An 18,594-nucleotide genomic window follows, 5' to 3' on the forward strand; every position below is an offset into this window, starting at 1 on the left:
ATCATCCTATGAAATGCTGCTCTCTCCCAAGGGAGGCCAGCCAGGGAAATGCCATGTGGAAAGGAAGGCACCTCCTGCTTTCTTAGGCCTAGACACCCATGGGTTCTCATCCCACCAGGAGCTTGGTCCCTTGCAGGTACGGGGTCCCTGGTTCAGTCTGGAGAGATGTCATACTCTCTGCATACTGGCGGCCCCATGGCGCCCTCCCGGGCAGAAAGCATCTCATTGGTTGACCTCACTCACTGGGTCCAGGACCTGAAGGTGAGGCATCCCCAGGGAGGCTAAGCCAGACCTACAGTGGCCCTAGAGGTCCTCACTCAGAGAGGCCAGGTAGCCATGCTGCCTTCTGTCTAGCCTCAAGCTCACGACCTCTGTTTCTCTGTGTTCTTCTGCCCTTCAACAGAAGTGAAAACCTTCTGTGCTTCTCTCTGTCTCATGGTGCCTCGTGCTGCCGCCTGGGTACATTTCACATCCATGAACTTCTTTACCATTTACGGCAACCCACCAGTTTTATAGCGGTGCCTGACCGGGGCTCAGAGAAGCGGGCGACTTGTTCAAGATCGTACAGTTGGTGAACATAGTAGACCCGGGTATTTTGTGATTATTTATACATTTATGGTTACTTATAGTTTTACTCAGCAAATTTTTAAAAGAATTCCTACGTTAACAATTGAAAAGTCCCCTTTCTCACCCTGATTCTCGTATGCCCGGTCTTCTCCCCACAGGCAGCCCACTCTTACCACCTTTTTGTATGTACTGAAAGTCATGAAATTGGGATGAAGTTGGGATGAGTTGGGATCAGCCGAGCTCCGTGGCCACTTGGTTACGGATCATCACCTCTTGGAGAAAAGAGGTAAAGGCCCCTCCTGGTCCCCGAGTTCAAGCAGACTGAGTGTATGGCCCTGGCAAGTGCCTCAGCCTCCTTGAGCCTCAGTTTCCCCACCAGTGCTGTGAGAACGTAGCTGCTTGGGTTTCGTCTGCGAAGATCAAGAAGTGTACCACATGTGCTTGCACGAAGTTGGGCAAAGGGATAAGGTTTCCCAATTCACTCTACTTCCTGTTGACCCTTCGTTCATTCCACGCCGTACCTCCAGCACCTCGAAGAGCGCCTGGCACATTGTAAGCATTCAATAAGTATCTGTTGCCTAAAAGAACAAATGAACCATTGGCCCGTGTGCTGGAGCTGCAGCTCACCAACTAGGTGTCTTTAGACTGGCCCCCTACCCCTCTCCTAGCCTCAGTTTCCCCATCTCTGAGGAAGTGGGTCCCTTCCTCCGGGTCTCAACCCACCCAGCCCAGTTTGCATCTGAAACAGCCTTCAGGGGCCTGTGAGCAGCCCAGGGGAAGTTGTCCTTCTGTTTCCCTGAATATTATTCTTCAACTTGCATCCATTTTGGAGTATTCAGCGTTGCCATGGTATCACAACGGATCTCTCTCTCTGTCTTTCTCTCTCTGTCTTTCTCTCTCCCTCCCTTAACCACTCTCCCTTCCTCTTCCCTGCACCTCCCACCCCACCCCAGCAGACAGTCCAGGGGCCTTAAAGGGCCAGCTCTGCAATTTCCAGAGAAGGATGCTTTCTGAAGTCACAGGATAGCTGTTGTTTCCTGGCCAGGCGTTCACTTGATTCTATCCTTTGGGGAGGCACATTGTAGCTAGGAGCTGTGGAGTCAGGGCTCCCCAGGGAAGGGGAGGCTGTCCCCAGGCTGCGAGTGGCGACTAGGCCTGAAAGGTGAGAACCTCATGCTACCCGGCTGATTCTCCAGAATCAAGCTGGAGGCAGAAATGGGAATGGTCTCCAGACGGGCCTGTGGAACAGAAGAACCTGGTTCTGCCAGAGGCCAGAGCACGGCAGATGTGAAGCCACTTGAGGGACCGTAATTAATGTTTAAAATGTGAGACTTGAATGGAGACACGGTTGCCCACAGACGCCACTGCCGTGGCTTTGAAAATGACAATTCTCAGATTTACTGAGATATAACGGACACGTAACGATGGTGCAAGTTTAAGCTGTTCGAGGTGATGGTTCGATACGTGCGTATATTGCAGTGTTGACCACAGTATCAGTTAATACATCCCTCACCTCACATAATTACCAGGTTGCTGTTATGGTGAGCACATTTAAGATTTACTCATAACGACTTTCAGGTCTACAATCCAGGATTATTAACTATCGTCACTGTGCTGCACATTAGACGCCCCGAACTTAACTCATCTTATGACTGGCAGTTTGTGCCCTTTGACCGACTTCTCCCCATTTCCCCCACCTCCCAGGTCGTCATAAACATCAGTCTACCTTTTGTTTCTATGAGTTCTCCATTTGTAGATTCCACGTGTAAGTGAGATCATACAGATCGTGTTTGTCTTTCTCTCTCTGACTTAGTAGGGATGGAAATTCTTTTTTTTTTTTTTTTTTAATTTTTTTTTCAACGTTTATTTATTTTTTGGGGGGGGACAGAGAGAGACAGAGCATAAACGGGAGAGGGGCAGAGAGAGAGGGAGACACAGAATCGGAAACAGGCTCCAGGCTCTGAGCCATCAGCCCAGAGCCTGACGCGGGGCTCGAACCCACGGACCGTGAGATCGTGACCTGGCTGAAGTCGGATGCTTAACCGACTGTGCCACCCAGGCGCCCCGGGATGGAAATTCTTAAAGGCATTACCATGGTAAGAGGGAAGGGCCAAAGGTCCCATAAGTAACAAATATTCTGGCAAAGGCTGCTAAATAGCAATCAATCAGAATTGTTATATAAATGAGGACTGTAATAAGTAATAACTGTGTGCCTGTTGGGTCCCCATTTCACTGATGAGGAAACAGTGGCCCGGAGGGGGTCCAGTACCTGACTGTGTGGTACCGTGTTGACGTGGTGAGACCGGAACCCTGTTGTCCAGAATCCCCCTCCCTGCATGGTGCCAGGTGTGAGCTGGCCAAAAGAGGCGTGTGCACAAAAGTCCGGAGGTGGAGGGGAGCGGTGGCTACACTCTCTGAGATGTGTGACTGCGTTGGCTGTGGTGGCAAGTGAGACACAGAGTTGACAGTGGTCCCCACGGGCCTTTACTCTTTTGCGCTCTGTGTCCAGCTCTTCTCCCTTCACCCTCACAGCAGACGCATGGAGGCATCAGCTCCCCTTCCCAGTCCCATTCAGCTTCCCGATCGACTGGCCCTCGAGCCTTCCGATCCTCCCTGCCCCATCCAGACCTTCCTTCGCCCCCACTGGATAAGGCCAAACTCCGATAGTAAAACCCTTATTCCATGCCCCTTAGTGGCCTTCTCCCCACTTGAACCCTGACTAATACTTTGACCAAGGCACAGCTACTGAGAGATGGAAGGAACCTCAATTGAAACCCGGCGCCATAGGAGAAGTCTGCAGTTCTCTCCGTGATGTCCTCGAAGATGTTGAGAGAGAGTTATCAGGCACCCAGGTGCCTAGCGCTGTGGCAGACTATGGATGACACCAACGAATGAGAAGCCGGGCTTGCTCTCAGGGAGCTTTCAGAGATAGAAAATGAACAGACACAAGGCATTGAGAACACCCACCTGTCAGGGTCTTTCCTAGCAGAGATCATGTCAACCACTGTAGTTTAATTACGTAAGCTTTTGTGTAAGACAGAAGGCCATGCCCTAGGGTGGGGGTGGGGGGGCGGGGGCTGTGAAGGTGAGGGGCATGGGCGCTGGCCTGGTGGGGTAAGTAATTACAGAGATTGTACCTAAAGATGCACATACCGACTGGTATCTGCTGTGTGCACTTGGCCAGCATCCAAGTCCTCTTCTTCCAGAGACTTGTTCCTTTGGGGAAGGATGTCTTCTCTAGTCTCATCCCATGTGGTCTGGGCTGATCCTTCTCCTTGGCCACAGTGAGTGGTTCTGGGTAGAACACATGGCCCAGGTTAGCCTGCTGAGGGTCCCCTGAAGGACTTTTGCTGGAACCCTGGGAAAGGGGCCCTCGTGACTCACTCCTCACCTGGCTGGTTGGGCTCCGGAGTATCACGGAGTCTGAAGTTTCTTTGCCTCAGAGGACAGGGTTGCGTGACGCATATAAACCAGGGCCAATAGGAGGCTCCCCTCCCTCCAAGAGGAGGGAGCCGAACCACATCAGGCCAGGAGGTCAGGAGGCCTTTTCTGGTTCCAGAGCTGTCTGTACGTTTCTTCTGCACTCCCTATCACAGACGCGATCACCCAGTTGGAGGATTATCTGATGACTGTCCCTCACAGATGCTGCAGGGGACTATGGGGAGCCGGAGCTAAATGGAATGAGGGTCAGTCCTTAGAGAGTGGTAGACAGAGCGGTGGGCTGCAGTGCTCATGCCCGTCCAAAGAGGGCAGCAGTGACCACTACAGGCAATCGGTGCCAAGTGATCCTGGAATCTTGTTTTCTCAAGAAGCCAGAAATCTAGGCTTGGATGTGAAGTTGCCTGACTTTAAATGCTGGAAGCCACTTTTAAGATAAAATAAGACATGCCTAGGGGCCTTGTTCTGCTAGCACTCTGCCTGTATGCCCTGCACCAGCTCTAAGTGCCGAAGGGACAGGGCCAGCACCAGGCCCAGATATGAAGGGGGGGACAGGTGTTTCTTGCCGTATGTTTCTGGCTGGGCCATGGTGTGAGGAGCCAAGGGATCCAACTTTCTGGGCAGCACCAACAGAACTGCCAAGGCGCGTCTGATCGGCCTGGTGGCCCAGAGTCATCATGAGTAAGGACACCTATCTCTTGGGGCGCCTGGGTGGCTCGGTCGGTTGAGCGCCCAACTCTTGCTTTCTGCTTAGGTCAAGACCTCGCGGTTCATGGGTCCGGGCCCTGCGTTGGGCTCTGTGTAACGGTGCAAAGCCTGCTTGGGATTATGTCTCCCTCTCTCTCTGCCTCTCTCTCTCTCTCTCTCACTCTCAAAAAAAAAAAAAAAAAAAAAATATATATATATATATATATAATAAATAAACTTAAAAAAAAAAAAAGAGCACCTATCTCTTTGCCTCTCAGGCAGCTGCAGAAATGCTCTGAGCGTTGCATCGTTCTGTTTACTACATGCCCTGACTTCCTCTATCAAGAAGGGGCCCCCAAACCCATGTCTTCCCAGCTGCCTTGCTAGGATTTCTGGAGCCTGAGGAAGATGCGGGCCCGCCCTGCCAGCTTCTGGGGCCCCTCTGAGCCCTGGGCAGCTTTGGGCAGCGAAGCATGTGGGAGAGACGATGGTGCCGCCTGTGGGTGGCAGGCAGGCTTTTGGTGGCAGACGTTGGCACCTGCCCAAATAAGCGACCTTCCCTCAGCCTGCATATTTCAGCAGCAGTTCAAACCTGCCGGTGGAGAGGGGGGCCCTGCCTCGAGCCCAAGGCCAGCTGGCCATTTTCCAAAGCCTGCCCGCACCAGGGGGGCAGTAAGCCATGGCACCCCGTCCGTCTCAGGGAGACTGCCAGCGCCATCCCTTGCGTCCCTCAGCATGGCGACTCAGACCCTCCAGGAATCTGTCCGTCCCGCCCCCTTCCGTACCCCATCTCTGCCACATCTCTGGGCACTTTAGCACCTACCCATCCGTTCTGCAAAGATTTGCTGCTGCTATGTGTGGGGACCGGGGAGGGGTGATGACAGTACCTACCCTCCAGTAGCTCCCAGTGGCAGATGAAGTTATCACAGACATATGTGTGGAAGTGCAAACTTTGCCGAGTGTCAGGGAGGGAAAGAACAGTGCGTCGTGGAGTATTAAACAAGGCATCTGACTTAGTCTGGGGGTGGGCGTCCGTGTCAGGGCAGAGTGTTCGAGCTGAGCCCTGGAGAGAGGTTTTGAGCAGGGAGCCCGACGTGCAGAGATGGAGGCCCCTCGGGCTGCTCCGTGAGAACAGGGTGGTGGGTGGTGGGTGCTCCCTGGTGGGTGCGGGGGAGCTGTCAGGAGGCTGTGACAATATAGTCCAGGAGGAGGTGGTGGGTGCTGGGAGGAGGGCGGTGGCAGCAAAGATGGGGCGGAGAAGTGGGCAGATTCGGGCTATATTTAGGAGGATTTGGTGACAGTTTGGACGAGTGAGTGGGCAGGTGCCAGGGTGCTGCCTGTATTTGTGGCTTATGCACCTGGGTGGCTGGCAGTGCCGTGGCTGGGACGGGGAATCCTAGAGGAGAAGCAGGCTGTGGGGAGGGGCACTGTGGAGAGCAGGGGACATCTGAGCCAGCCCAGGGCCGCCACCCGCTTTTCCCAGATGCGCTCTGCCCCTCATGCCGCCATGCTTTTCCGCGTACAGCGTTCTCTGCTTGGAACACTGTTTCTTTCTGCTTTCTGGGCCAAATGCCTATTTGTGCCCCAAGGCCCGGGTCAACTGCCCCCTTCTCTGTGCCACTCAGCTGCATCTGTTGTAGGAGCTTAGCGCATCACTTCGCTAAGTGTGGAGGGGAGGGGGGAGGTGGTCACCTTGGCTCCTGGGAACAGGAAGGCAGGGTGTGTGTGTGTGTGTGTGCACGTGTGAATGTATAGACAAAGGAGGGAGTGTGTGAGAGAGTATATACGGACGGTGTGCGAGCGTGCATGTGAGAGACTATGTGTGCCCTGTGCGTGCTGGAGGGAGGGAGGTGGGGGGGGGAGGGGGGAGGACCGGCCTCGCCCGTCTCCAGTGCTTCTGAGAAGACTCTATGTGCTCTGCTGCTCCGGGTCGGGGGCTCTGGAGCCAGGTGCGCCTGGATTTGAGTCTGGGCTGTTCTGTGTAATAAGTTCTGTGGCCTTGGGCAAACGCTACCTTTCTAAGCCTGAGAATACTCCTCTGTATTAGATTCTGACAGTGTGTGCCGCACTGGGCTGGTGCGAGGAGGGAATAAGACCCTTAGCTGGGACCTGGCGTATCAAAGGCACTCCGACATGATGAACGTTCACAGCAACCTCCCCCATGCCCAGGGACGAGGTCTCCGCCCACCATACAGGTCTTGTCTCCTGGTTGTTCCTGCACATAGGAGCACGTACCCCTGCGCTCCTGGGGGCACCCAGCCAAGCAACGACCATTATGTGAATATGTGTGTTCTCTGGGAGCTCCCGGAGGGCTGGAGTGCCGTCTTGCCCTGCTTGGCATTGTCTCCCTGGCACCTAGCCTGAGCTGGCACATAGTGGGGTGCCACAAGCATTTATCAAATTAATGAGTGAATACAGAATGCTAGTCTCCTGCTCCCCTTTCTCCTTTCCTCCTTCTTTCCTGTTTCTTTGAGCCCCGCCCCCACCCCCCCCCCACCCCCACCGGACCCAGGGCTGGCCTCACTGCCCTCCCTGGGTGGCACAAAGCTGGTGACCAGAACCTAGAAGGGAGGTGAAATGGCCGAGACAGATCTGAGGCACCTCCTGACACTGCGTGGCGTGGCCAGTGTCTGTCAAAGAGCTGGCACTCCTTTATTTAACTGATGGCTGCTGTCACCTTTCACACCTCTGAGCACGCTTGAGAAATTATACTTTCCTTTCTTTTTTAATCCCAAGGCTCGTTATTATTTTTATTACTTGCAGGATCTCATCCCTTGGTTTAGGCATCCTAAATGAAGGCTGTAATTTATATTCAGCCATATGGTGACTCTTCTAATTTGTTAATCGTTGTTAAACTTTAACCCGCTATGAGATTTTTACCAGAAGGTATCACATTGCGTGAAGAACCCTTAAAATGGTCTACAAGTTTGTTTCTTCTTCCGAGTCCCACCAAATAAAACCAGTGCTAGAAGACATCCCCCTGCCGTCTGAAAGACTGGTACACATCCTCCCGAAATCAAGCCATTTCTTTCCCATTATCTTTGGGAGCCGAGGCTAAAGACATGTACGTGGAAAACAAGCAGCAGCAGGCAGTTTGATTTTTTCCCCTTTTTTTTCCTTCAGGAAATTGCTCTCTTATGCAAGAGAAGCGCAGGTTCACCCACAGCAGAGCAGTCATATGATAAGAAATCTGTCTGCGAGAGAGGGAAGCTCATTTCCCTCTTTGAGAAGCTGCATTTGTTCGAGGGAGACAGGGAGAGAGAAAGCAGTTTTGCTGGGGGACAGGGAAGAGATTAAGGCATCATGACAAGCACATGGTGTAGAAATGAGCCCAATTAAAAAAACATGAACCCATCTGACCCTCATATGAAAATCCAGAGCTGTCATTGTCCACTCCTTGATCTGAGAGACCAGCACAGTTATTCTGGAGATCATTAAGATTCTGGTGGAATATGAGTTCTCTGGTCTTGCTTGTGATTTCCATTTTCTCATTACTGACAGAAGCTGCATTTATGGATCTGTCTCTTTTAAACAGGAGCTTCTCAGACTAATGTTTTAAAAATTGGCCTTCCCAAAAGGTATAATGCCAAAGCTTAAATGGGCTCATCTCGGCTGGTTCTGTGAGAACAGTCCCCCCCCCCCCTCCGCCCCCCTCTACCATCTAAAAAAAATTTTTTTTTTTCCTTTGGAGATGGGATTCGCAGCCATGGCAGGCAATTAGATTTCAAAGCTGGAGAACTCTGTTGCCCTTTGCCAGGAACTGCTGAAGCAAGCAACACAGCCCATGGGTTTTGAATGCCTGGCCCGGAAGCAGGCCCTCCTGATGCAGCTCTCCCAGGATGGGCTAGAGGAGTGTGTTTGTCTTTGTTCTGCAAAGGGAAATCTAATTTCATCCCCCGAGCCCTATCTGCGTGGTAATTCTGTAGCTAGGCGACACCGGCATTCAAAAGGCTGGGAGATTGCCCACTTTGTGAAATGCTGAGGGTTGGCACGGTCCGGGAGAGGGTCAGCTGCCAGGGAGCAGGTCAGCCCCCGGGCTTGATCCTCAGCCTTCCCCCGTGGCTCCGTTCCTTGGAGGGCTGCTATCTCTCTGAAGACTGAGGGTACCCTTGTGTGCCCAACTCAGCCTTCTCTCTTGCTGCTGGCTGAGTCACGGGGTTTGGGAATGAGATCCGATTTCCAAAGCTGCTGAGAAAATGCCAGCACTTGTTCAAGAAGCAGGCTGGTGCTGTGGCTGGAGCTCTGGACTGGGAGCCGCCTGGAGACAGACCCAGAGTTGGTGGGTCATGTCTGTGACCCCAGACAGTGCTGCGGCTCTCGTGGAGCTTATCTTCTCACGGGGGGTAGGGTGGTGGGGGGAAGGAAAATACACGACTAAATAACGAGAAAGATACTGGCTAGTGATAAGTGCTGAGATCAAAGTGAAACTAAGCCATGTGAAAGAGCAAGACTGGAGGGCTTCTCTGTGGAGGTGACATTCGTGGTGAGCCCTAATGAGAAGGAGCCAGCCATGCATACATCTCGGGGAACAGCATCCTAGGTAGCGGGAACAGCAAGTACAAAGCACCTGAGCAGGGAGTGATCCTGGCACATCTGTGAAGCAGCAAGAAAGCGGGTGTGGCCAGAGACTGGCGAGGGACAAAGACATGACTGGAGATGAAGCCAGAGAGGTAGGCGCAATGATAGGAAGGAAGTTGGGAGAGATGCTGAATATTTTGTGGTAGTTTTGGAGGCAGAGGAGAGACAGATGATCTGGTTTGTGTTTTAAGAGCATCACCCTGCTTTCTGGATGGAGAATGGGTTGGAGGGCCTTGAGGCGAGAAGCAGGGCTGCAGGTCAGAAAGCTGCTGCTGTCCTCCACGTGGGGGCAGGAAACAGTTTTGTCTTCCAGTGACAAAGGATGCCTTCCACAAAACAAATAGGCTACCCTTCTTCAAGAAAATGTTTCCAGGGTTTTTGCTTATTCTGGACATCGAAAGCCTCAATCCAGTAGAGAGCTGGCTGGAGGTTATGAGTGCTCTCTGGAGTATGTTTCACTAACCAGGCCCCAGAAACTCACCTGTGTGCAAAGATCCGCTTTCATGGCCACCAGCCGTCCTGCGATAACAAGCCAATGAGAATGGACTTGAGCACAGCATATAGTCAGAGCAGACCCCCACTGGAACGCCAAAAAGGCCACATGGGGCACCTCTGATGGTATGTGAGCAAAGCAAAATAATATACTCCATGACTGATTTTGAGGGCTGCGTTCGGACCGCGGGGCCTGATGCTTAGGCGTCTACGGAAATCAGCACAAACAGGGATACGCGTGACGCATGCTACATGCAAATGCCTTACGTATTCATAGAATTCCAAAGTGGTTATCAGTTACACCACACAAAAAGGAGCAAATCATGCGCATTTGATTGTGTGTGATATTGTATACCATTCAGACTCCTTAAATTCTTTGTGACTTAGGGAATCGCTCACGCAGCTGCCATCATCTGACCAGCTGAAGAACTGTCCAGATGAGCCTATCTCGAAATGTAGAATTATCTGCAAATAAACAAGGGTTGTTTTAAATCAGTAGGTTTGGGGTGATTTCGCGGTAGATAACTGATACAACTAACAATCACCATCCCTGGGTCTGAAGCAGTCACCGTCCCCAGGTCTGAAAGGACATACAACTGTGCTTTAGGAAGGTGGGAACAGGGGAGAAATACCCTAACCTCTCTCTCCTCCCCACTCCCTATTTGTTTTTTTGTTTTTTTTTTTCCAAAGGCTCCCACTGAGCAAACCCAACCAGAAACCAGAGGTTGAGAGAGCCTGGCTGATGCAATCCAGAGAGGTCAACCTTCCAGGGCTGGAGATTGATCTGGAGGTGGGCAGAAGGCACAAATGGAAAGTAGCCAGCATCTGAGGATGAGTGTTGAGTTCTCACACTCCCAATCGGTGCCCGGCCCCTGTGGTCCTGCGGAGCCCTCCATCCTTAGAAAACCCAAACACACGGGGCCAGTTTTTCCAGACGTCACTTGATTTCCTGAAGAAGGGAAAACAATTTGAGACCACTCTGTTGCTGTTTTTCCTGAGCTTTAAGGGGATGATTTTCTCCACAGTCCGTGTTGTGCTGACCACAGCTGGTTGCCCTATACTCCGCATGAAATAGAAGTAAGAATGCAGTGCTCTCCAACTGGACCAGGGACATCATCTGTCACCCTTGCCTCCCAGACCACGGGAGAGCTTTTCAATCATCCTTCAGACTTTAAAGAACTCCCGGGGGGCGCCTGGGTGGCTCAGTCGGTTGAGCGTTCAACTCTTGATTTCAGCTCAGGTCATGATCTCACGGTTCATGAGTTCCAGTCCCACGTCTGGCTCTGTGCTGACCGTGTGGAGCCTGCTTGCGATTCTCCCCCTCTTTCTCTCTCTGCCCCTCTCCTGCTTGCGCGCGCTCTCTCTCTCTCAGAAATAAATAAACATTAAAAAGTAAAAAAGAACTCCCAGGTCCCTGTTGCCAGTGAGCACCACTCTCCCGGTGCCACCCCGTCTCTGGGACTCTATACATTCCTGCCGCGCAGAATCCCACTGGCAGGTCGCCATGTGATCACAGAGTCAGTGACCTGCAGGAACAAAAGGATCTTGGCGTGGCCGGGGGACACCAAAGATCTGCTCTGGCGCTTGGAAGGAACCAGGGGGACTTGTTCTTTCAACAGGCACCGCTGTGGCAGGAAAAATGAAACCCCCTTTTCAACACTGCCCTTTCATAGTCGCCAAGGAGAGCCTTCGCCTGCTGGTGATAATTTCAACTTCATTCTGGAAATGTGTAAGAGATTGCCATTTTCTTGCCATTTTATCCTGAAATGACATCAGATTGGAGAGTTGCCTCGCTTTTGAGAGTGGCTGGGCAAGGCTCCTGGCGAGGCAGGGCTGGAGGGAGAAGCCTGAAGGGTCTGGGCAGGTTGAGTGATTGAGGAGCAGGAGAGTTTGCAGAAAATTCTGAAAGACAGACAAAGCCAAAGTAACTCTAGCTTCTCGCAGAAGACCCCCAAAGAGGACCAGCCCCAAACAGGACCGGCTGAAGGGAGGGCAGAGGGGAGGCTGCAGGAAGACAACGGGGCGGAGACACAGCCAGCTAGCTCTATTAGAAGTAGAGCCTGACTCCGGGAGGGGCGGGAGCCTCCTCTCCAGTGTTAGCCGCCAACGTCGGAAAAGCAGTAGAAGGAATTGGCAAAGCAGCTACTCTCCTGGGAGACAGACCTAATGGGCCCGTTTCATCTTGGGCCTTATGAGGCTGGGGTCCTGTTTCAGGTAGCGACTCCTTAATGAGGCCCAGCGTGGAGAGGCTGTACAGCTGAGCTATCTATCACACAGCGATAAACAGGGCTCCTCTTGTTTCCTGTCTTTTTCTGCTACAGAATCCAGTCCCATCCATCCTCCTAAGTGACGAGCCATGGTCAACACCCCGTTTTTCCCATCTACGGCTGGAGGATAATGATGCCAGTTCTCATTGTGCTTCTAGACCTTGGGACCCGAGGGACCAGCCTTTTTTTTTTTTTCCTGCCAGAGATAGGGAAAGGACGGGCCAGTGTTTCGAACAAACGCTTACCCTTCTTCCAGTTGAATAGACGCGGGGAAGGCTGTGGAAGAGGGAAAGGGGCAGCCTCGAAGGCCCGGCAACCAGGCCAAGAAGAGCATTCAATCCGAGACCTGACATTTGCCTATTGCCCTCTTATCAGAGTCGCTAAGTCACTGGGGCCTTTGTGCCGCGGAATTGGGAAGGAAGGAATGGCCCGGCCCAGCCAATCCCGTGTCCGGCCCTCTGCCCAGGCGCCTGCCATTAGCATTTCCCTGACATCTGACTGATATCTTCATTTCACTTCGGTAAACAGGCCACCTCAAGGCCAAGGTGACAGTGACCTCTGGCGCTGCAAGCAGCACGGGATTCTCCCCGGAGGCCCTGGTAGAGCACTTTCGCATGGGCCAGGGCTCTTATGTCCCACCCCGCCACCACTCCGCTGAGTGCTGACTAAATAAATAAATAAATAAATAACCGTCCTGCAGAACAGACCGCGGGTGTGCCGGGCGGAGAAAGAGAGGTGAGGAAGGGCAGCAGGGAGGGCTGGGCGAGGCAGAGGGGGAGGTCTGACCTAGAAGGTCGCCTTTGCTTCTCTGCCACTGAGAACAATGCAGCTGCCCAGGAAACACTACCAGAGGCAGCCCGGCTATTAATAGGCTGGAGCACGCGGGCGGCCAAGCTGCTGCATTTCTGATGTTTAAATCTCCAGTGTGAAGTTGCTTGCAGGCTCCGATTTTGCAAAGACAATTAAATATAGATTCTTTGGGGTGAGGGTTGGGAAGGGTGTGGGTGGAATGTAAGCCTGTGTCGCAATGCTATTTAATCCTGAGTGTTTCAGTGGGTCTACTCACATGCTCGACAGACCTACTTGAGCACGTGAGGTGTGACAAGTGCAGGGTACAACCAGATGAAGACCCCCGCCCTTGCCCCCAGGAAACCCAGGGGGGTGCGATCACTACTTCCTGCAGGGGCCAGGCAAACAACATACATAAATGATGCAGACGGTGTGAAACAATAGGGAACGGTGGGGTCTGTGTATGAAGCATAGCTGTGTCCTCTGTACAGGCATTGGGGGCTGCTCAGCCCCAATAATTATTACTGTGCAGGCATAACAGCCCAGTTTTGCTATGCCTTATGATTTTTATTTATTTTACATGTTTATTTATTTGGGGGAGTTGCAAGCAGAGGAGGGGCGGAGGATCCAAAGCGGGCCCTTGGGCTCTTTGCTTCTGGCAGTGAGCCCCATGTGGGGCTTGAACTCACGAACCAAGAGATCATGACCTGAGCTGAAGTTGGACGCTCAACTGTCTGAGCCACCTAGGTGCCCGATGCCTTATGATTTTTAAAGGAAAGACATACATTTGGAATTTCGTGTGAGGTTTTTTTTTTCCTGGTTTTGAAAAAATATCGTGTGGGCCAAACAAACCACATCTGCAGGCCTGTTGGGCCCAGGCAAGATCTTATAATAACATATGATAAAAGTTGATATAGAAGGAATCCCAGAAGCTGATGAGAGCCTAGAGGTGGGCATTTAACCCATCCAGGGTCGGGGGTGGATAGGCCTTCGTAGTGAAGGAGAACTGTCTGAACAGTGATAATGATGGAATAAATCATGGCAAAAAGTTTGGGGGAACCATTCCAGGCAGAGGAGTAGGAATTTTGCTGGATACATTGCACCTGCCAGCTAAAGACTGGTTCTCAGCCTTTGTTGCAACCAAGGGTGGCCATCTGACAAACGGTGTCTGTCTCATGACCTTAAAGCGTGGGGGGTTGGGTGGTAATCGGCCCTCTCCTCGCCCTCCCTGCTTCCATATTGCTGACTGACCTGGCCATCAAGAACACAGATTGTGGAGCTGGTGATGAAACCTCTTTGGCTTTGGTTTCTGTAAAATTGAGATAATATTATCTACCCCATAGGGAGATAGGTTGAAGGATTACTGTCTACAAAGTATTTAGAACAGTGCCTGACATGTACATTTGCCACCCAGGCGTTATTCCATCAACACGGTTCTGCTGACAATATGTTCTGGGTGGGGGGCGGCAGAGCAAGAAGAGGGCTGGGACCCAGCTCCGGCCTTGCACCTGCACTGATTCGCACAGACAAGTCGACTGCTCTCTCGCTTATGCCACTGCGTTCTGCACCTCTGACGCAGCAGCCCTGCTATCCTTCAAGTGCAATGAGTAATTCAGAGATCGGCTGGGGCTCTTCCGGCCTGTGAAGAAATTGCCTCAAATTGCCCCTCACTGCATAGCCTGGTAAAATCCGGATGGACGCTGATACCCGGTGGCTTGTGGCTCCTGGAAGTTGTGAGCCCAGGTTTCTCTTGTGCCACCCTGTCCCACACCCCATCGTGCCCTCGAGTTCCCACATCAGAGACAACAAGCAGGTACCCACAGGAAGTTTGAGGGGGCTGGGTGGGCTTCACTGAAAAAGGTGGCTGAGTGCCTGGGTAGAGCAGGTATGTGACCATCATGCAAACTCTGAGCCCTCTGCTAGACCCCCATATCTCCCTCTCCCCCACCTTAGGAGCCCGGTTTTTCCAGTTGCCTGTGAAGGCCGCTCATTGCCCCTACCGTCCTCTGCTTTCAGGGTGCCCAAGGGACGAATGGCCCCGGCTACATCTGCACGGAGGCCTGGCCACCCCGCGCCCCCCCCCCCCAACCCCATGACTGAGAGAGGCAGGGATACGAAGGCAGCCCTACGGACACAGAAGTCCCAAACCTCGGGGACCAGCACAGCAGCAGCCCAGGACATTTCCGCCCAACCTTCCCTCCCTCTCATTTTCACTCAGAGTTCAATTGCGTTATGGTCTGACTGCTCTCTCAGCCATGGCGTTTCCCTTAATAAAACCCTTGTACATCCGTTCCAGTCTTGACATCTGCTTCTCTGGTAGCAACACACTAAGTTTCTTGGAAGAAGAAAGAGATGTGATTAGTTCTTCCACACTTAGGGGATTTAGTCCATCCCGGGGCCATTTGCATATCTAAAGAGAACAACGCCTCACTAAGAGTGGTATTTCAGACACCAGGAATACATTTTAGTATTGGTAGAGCCCTTCTGGCTGCCCCTGTACATAAGGGTCTGCTCTGTCTTTATACAGCTGGGCGAGTGAGAGTACGATGCCTAGGAGTTGGGAAAGGCCTACAGCTCTGACTACACCCATTTTAATCCCGAGGAGGAAATGGGAATGATCTCATATGCCAGTTAGGATGCTTTGGGTAGCAGGTAACAGAAACCCCAACTCAAAATGGCTTAAACATGAAGGAAGATCTATGATCCAGGTAGGGTATCTCCAGGGCCGGATAACTCTGTGTTATCACGCATCTGGTTTCCTTCTGTTCCACCACTCTGGTATCCTAGCCTATCAGTATTGCCCCAGGCCTCTTCCCTCATGGTGCCAAGGTGGCTGCCGCAGTCCAGTGGTCGCACTAGATGCAACAACTTTTTGTCAGAGACAAAAAGAGACTGGGTTTTTCTATGTGTCTCATTTTAAGAGTGAGCAAACTTTCCCCAGAGTCCTGTAGCAGGACTGTGGTCAGAACTGTGTTACATGCAATTTTGTATTCGTCATTGTCAGAGGGAGTGTCATGTTTGGCTTGGACAACTGGGATTTAGTGATGTCTGCCAGGGTAAAAGAAAAGAGAGTGGTAGGATACTTTTTGTTGACTCTGGGCTAGAAGATCTTGAGCCTTCTAGCTCTATATTCTCTGGCTCTTATTTTCTCCTTCCTCATAGTTTATGCTGAGATTTTTTTTTTAATTAAAAAATATTGGGGCGCCTGGGTGGCTCAGTCGGTTGAGCATCCGACTTCGGCTCAGGTCACGATCTCGCGGTCTGTGAGTTCGAGCCCCACGTCGGGCTCTGGGCTGATGGCTCAGAGTCTGGAGCCTGCTTCCAATTCTGTGTCTCCCTCTCTCTCTGCCCCTCCCCCGTTCATGCTCTGTCTCTCTCTGTCCCAAAAATAAATAAATGTTGAAAAAAAAAAATTAAAAAAAAAATTTATTTATTTTTGACAGAGGAAGAGAGAGAGCATGCACCTGCGTGGACACGAGCAGGGGAGGGGCAGGGAGAGGGGGAGAGAGAAAATCCTAAGCAGGCTCCACACTGTGGAGCAGAGGCCGACCACAGAGCTTTATCTCGTGAGCCATGAGATCATGGCCTGAGCCAAAATCAAGAGTGAGACTCTTAACCAACTGAACCACCTAGGTGCCCTTACACTGAGATTTTTAAGAGGTAATCTATTGCAGTTAGAAAATTGGCCTCTGATGGACCGGGTAGCTATGTGAGCTCAGGCCTGTGTTTTTTCGAACACAGTATTGCCACTAGGATTCTTCCGTGGATACAGAACCAGAAAGAAAATCTTGGTCTGTATCCCTTTACAAGTGAATATGTCCTGCTTTGTGTTTTACAGATAAATATAAATACAGGTATGGATACAGATACAGAGGTATGGGTAGTGTGTGCATGCACGCGCGCGTGTGTGTGAATACATCGACATTTAGCATATACACATTCACATCCTCATATGTGTAGAAAGCATACCTAATGCATACCAATTCAGTCACTCAGCCATTCAGTACACTGAGCTATGTAGAGTAGGCAAATTCATAGAGACAGAAAGTAGAATGTGGTTTCCCGGGGCTGGGAGAAGGGGGGACAGGGAGGTATTGTTTAATGGCTACAGAGTTTCAGTTTTAGAAGATAAAAAGCGTTCTAGAGATGGATGGTGGTGACGGCTACACAACAGTATAAATGTGCGTAATGCACCAAATTGTGCCCTTAAGAATGGTGAAGATGCTAAATATGGTTAGGTGTATTTCACTACATGCAAAAAATTCAAGCATGTCTATTCCCTGTTCCTGCCTCACTGTGTGTATGCAGTAGGTAGTCAATGAATGAGTCACTGATGAACTGCATGTCTGACGATTCGTTCTTCATATGTGCTGACTCAGGCTCAGCCTGGACTCAGAATCCAGCCCTCGCGCACAAAATTCACTTGCGTCGATTTTACTGACGATTTGTGTGTCGGGGGCACGGTCCCATCCCATAATAGTTCGCAGCAAAACCTTGCAGATTTTGACCGCTGGGTAGTTTTCCCCCGTCTGCCCTGTCTCCCTTCTGTCATGCAAAGGAATATTGCTCCCCTCACTGTCAGAATCAGTAAATTCTTGGGGCTCCGTAAACACAGTGCCTCCAGGAAACCCGCTTTTGCTAGGTGGTAGTTTAGGGACCACACCTGTTACCAGAATATGCCCCATTCTCTGGGCGGGGGAGGTGGTAGTCTCCTCAGTACCTCTGTAGAGCACAACTCTAGGAGGCAGTCCTCATGGCATATTCTGGAGTTGTGCCCTGGGAAGTAGGCTCTGGAATTCTGTAACAGCAGCCCTGGGTATCTACACTTCTCACCTGCTGTTCCTCAAATATTTGTTCTTACAGCTTTCCCTGAATGTGATTCCGGTGGATTTCATCATTTTGTTCCAGCCATGGACATGCGTCTTTTTTTTGGGGGGGGGGGATGGTGGTCATGGGTTTTTGTATTGAATGGCATCTGATATCCTTGTAGCAAGAGATGAATGGCTGATAGCTAGATACTTGCTAAGTAGATGCACCGTGAAAAGCACTTAGTGACAGAGTAGATCTAAATTCTCACGAAGAGTTAGATTTCACCATGGAGTTGGCAACATTAATCAGAGAGCATCCCGTCTCCAGCTGACTGGGCCCAGCAAGCCAGGGCACAGCTTCTCAACACCAACCAGGGTGGATTCAGTAATGCCACATTTGGTAAAAAAAAAAAAAAAAATAATCCAAAAGTTGCAGTATTATTATCACTAAGTCAATCCTCAAAATGCTAGCAGAGGTTCGAGTCAGGCGAGACTCAGTCTACCTTTAATGGGGCCATACCGTGTCCAACCTGACCCAAGTCTAAGCTTGAGGACACCAGACATCCCTCCAGTCCACTTTATGACAAGATAAAACTGTATTTAAAACCACAGTATATCAGTGGTTTTCAAAGCATTTTCTGTTTCAAAAGCCCGAAGCATTTAGCCCCATGTTTCACAGCCCAGGGAAGATGTCTCAGACCTGGCGGTGTCCCTGCCCCCGGGGTGCCTTACCTCCATCTGCTTACCTTTCCATAGCAGCACTTCTTGATCTAAAACTAAAGATTGCTTAAAGCCCGTCTTCCTCCCTTTTGTAGGGAAAAACCCCTAGTTTCTTTTACCCCAATCGATTCTGCCAACCTTATGCGAGGACTAGATGGGATTGGGTTGGGAGTAAAAGCTTTGCTACTCAAAAGCTTGCTACTCCTTTGCTGTTAGGAATGCAGGCTCCCAGGGCCCCAGAGCTACTG

At 51.3% G+C, this 18,594-nt stretch overlaps 1 long non-coding RNA gene across 1 annotated transcript in view; it reads left to right on the forward strand.

Annotated features, from left to right (window-relative positions):
* Nucleotides 1-14,275, forward strand: part of LOC147584200 (uncharacterized) — a 315,495-nt gene extending 301,220 nt beyond the window's left edge. The window contains exons 5-6 of the long non-coding RNA XR_015255215.1: nt 11,382-11,491; nt 12,084-14,275. This is a non-coding gene — a long non-coding RNA (uncharacterized LOC147584200). The remainder of the gene's footprint in view (nt 1-11,381; nt 11,492-12,083) is intronic.
* Nucleotides 14,276-18,594: the final 4,319 nt, after the last annotated feature.

The sequence above is a fragment of the Puma concolor genome, chromosome A1 (genome assembly GCF_028749965.1).
Source record: "Puma concolor isolate L17-30 chromosome A1, mPumCon1.1.hap2, whole genome shotgun sequence".
Lineage (NCBI taxonomy): Eukaryota > Metazoa > Chordata > Mammalia > Carnivora > Felidae > Puma > Puma concolor.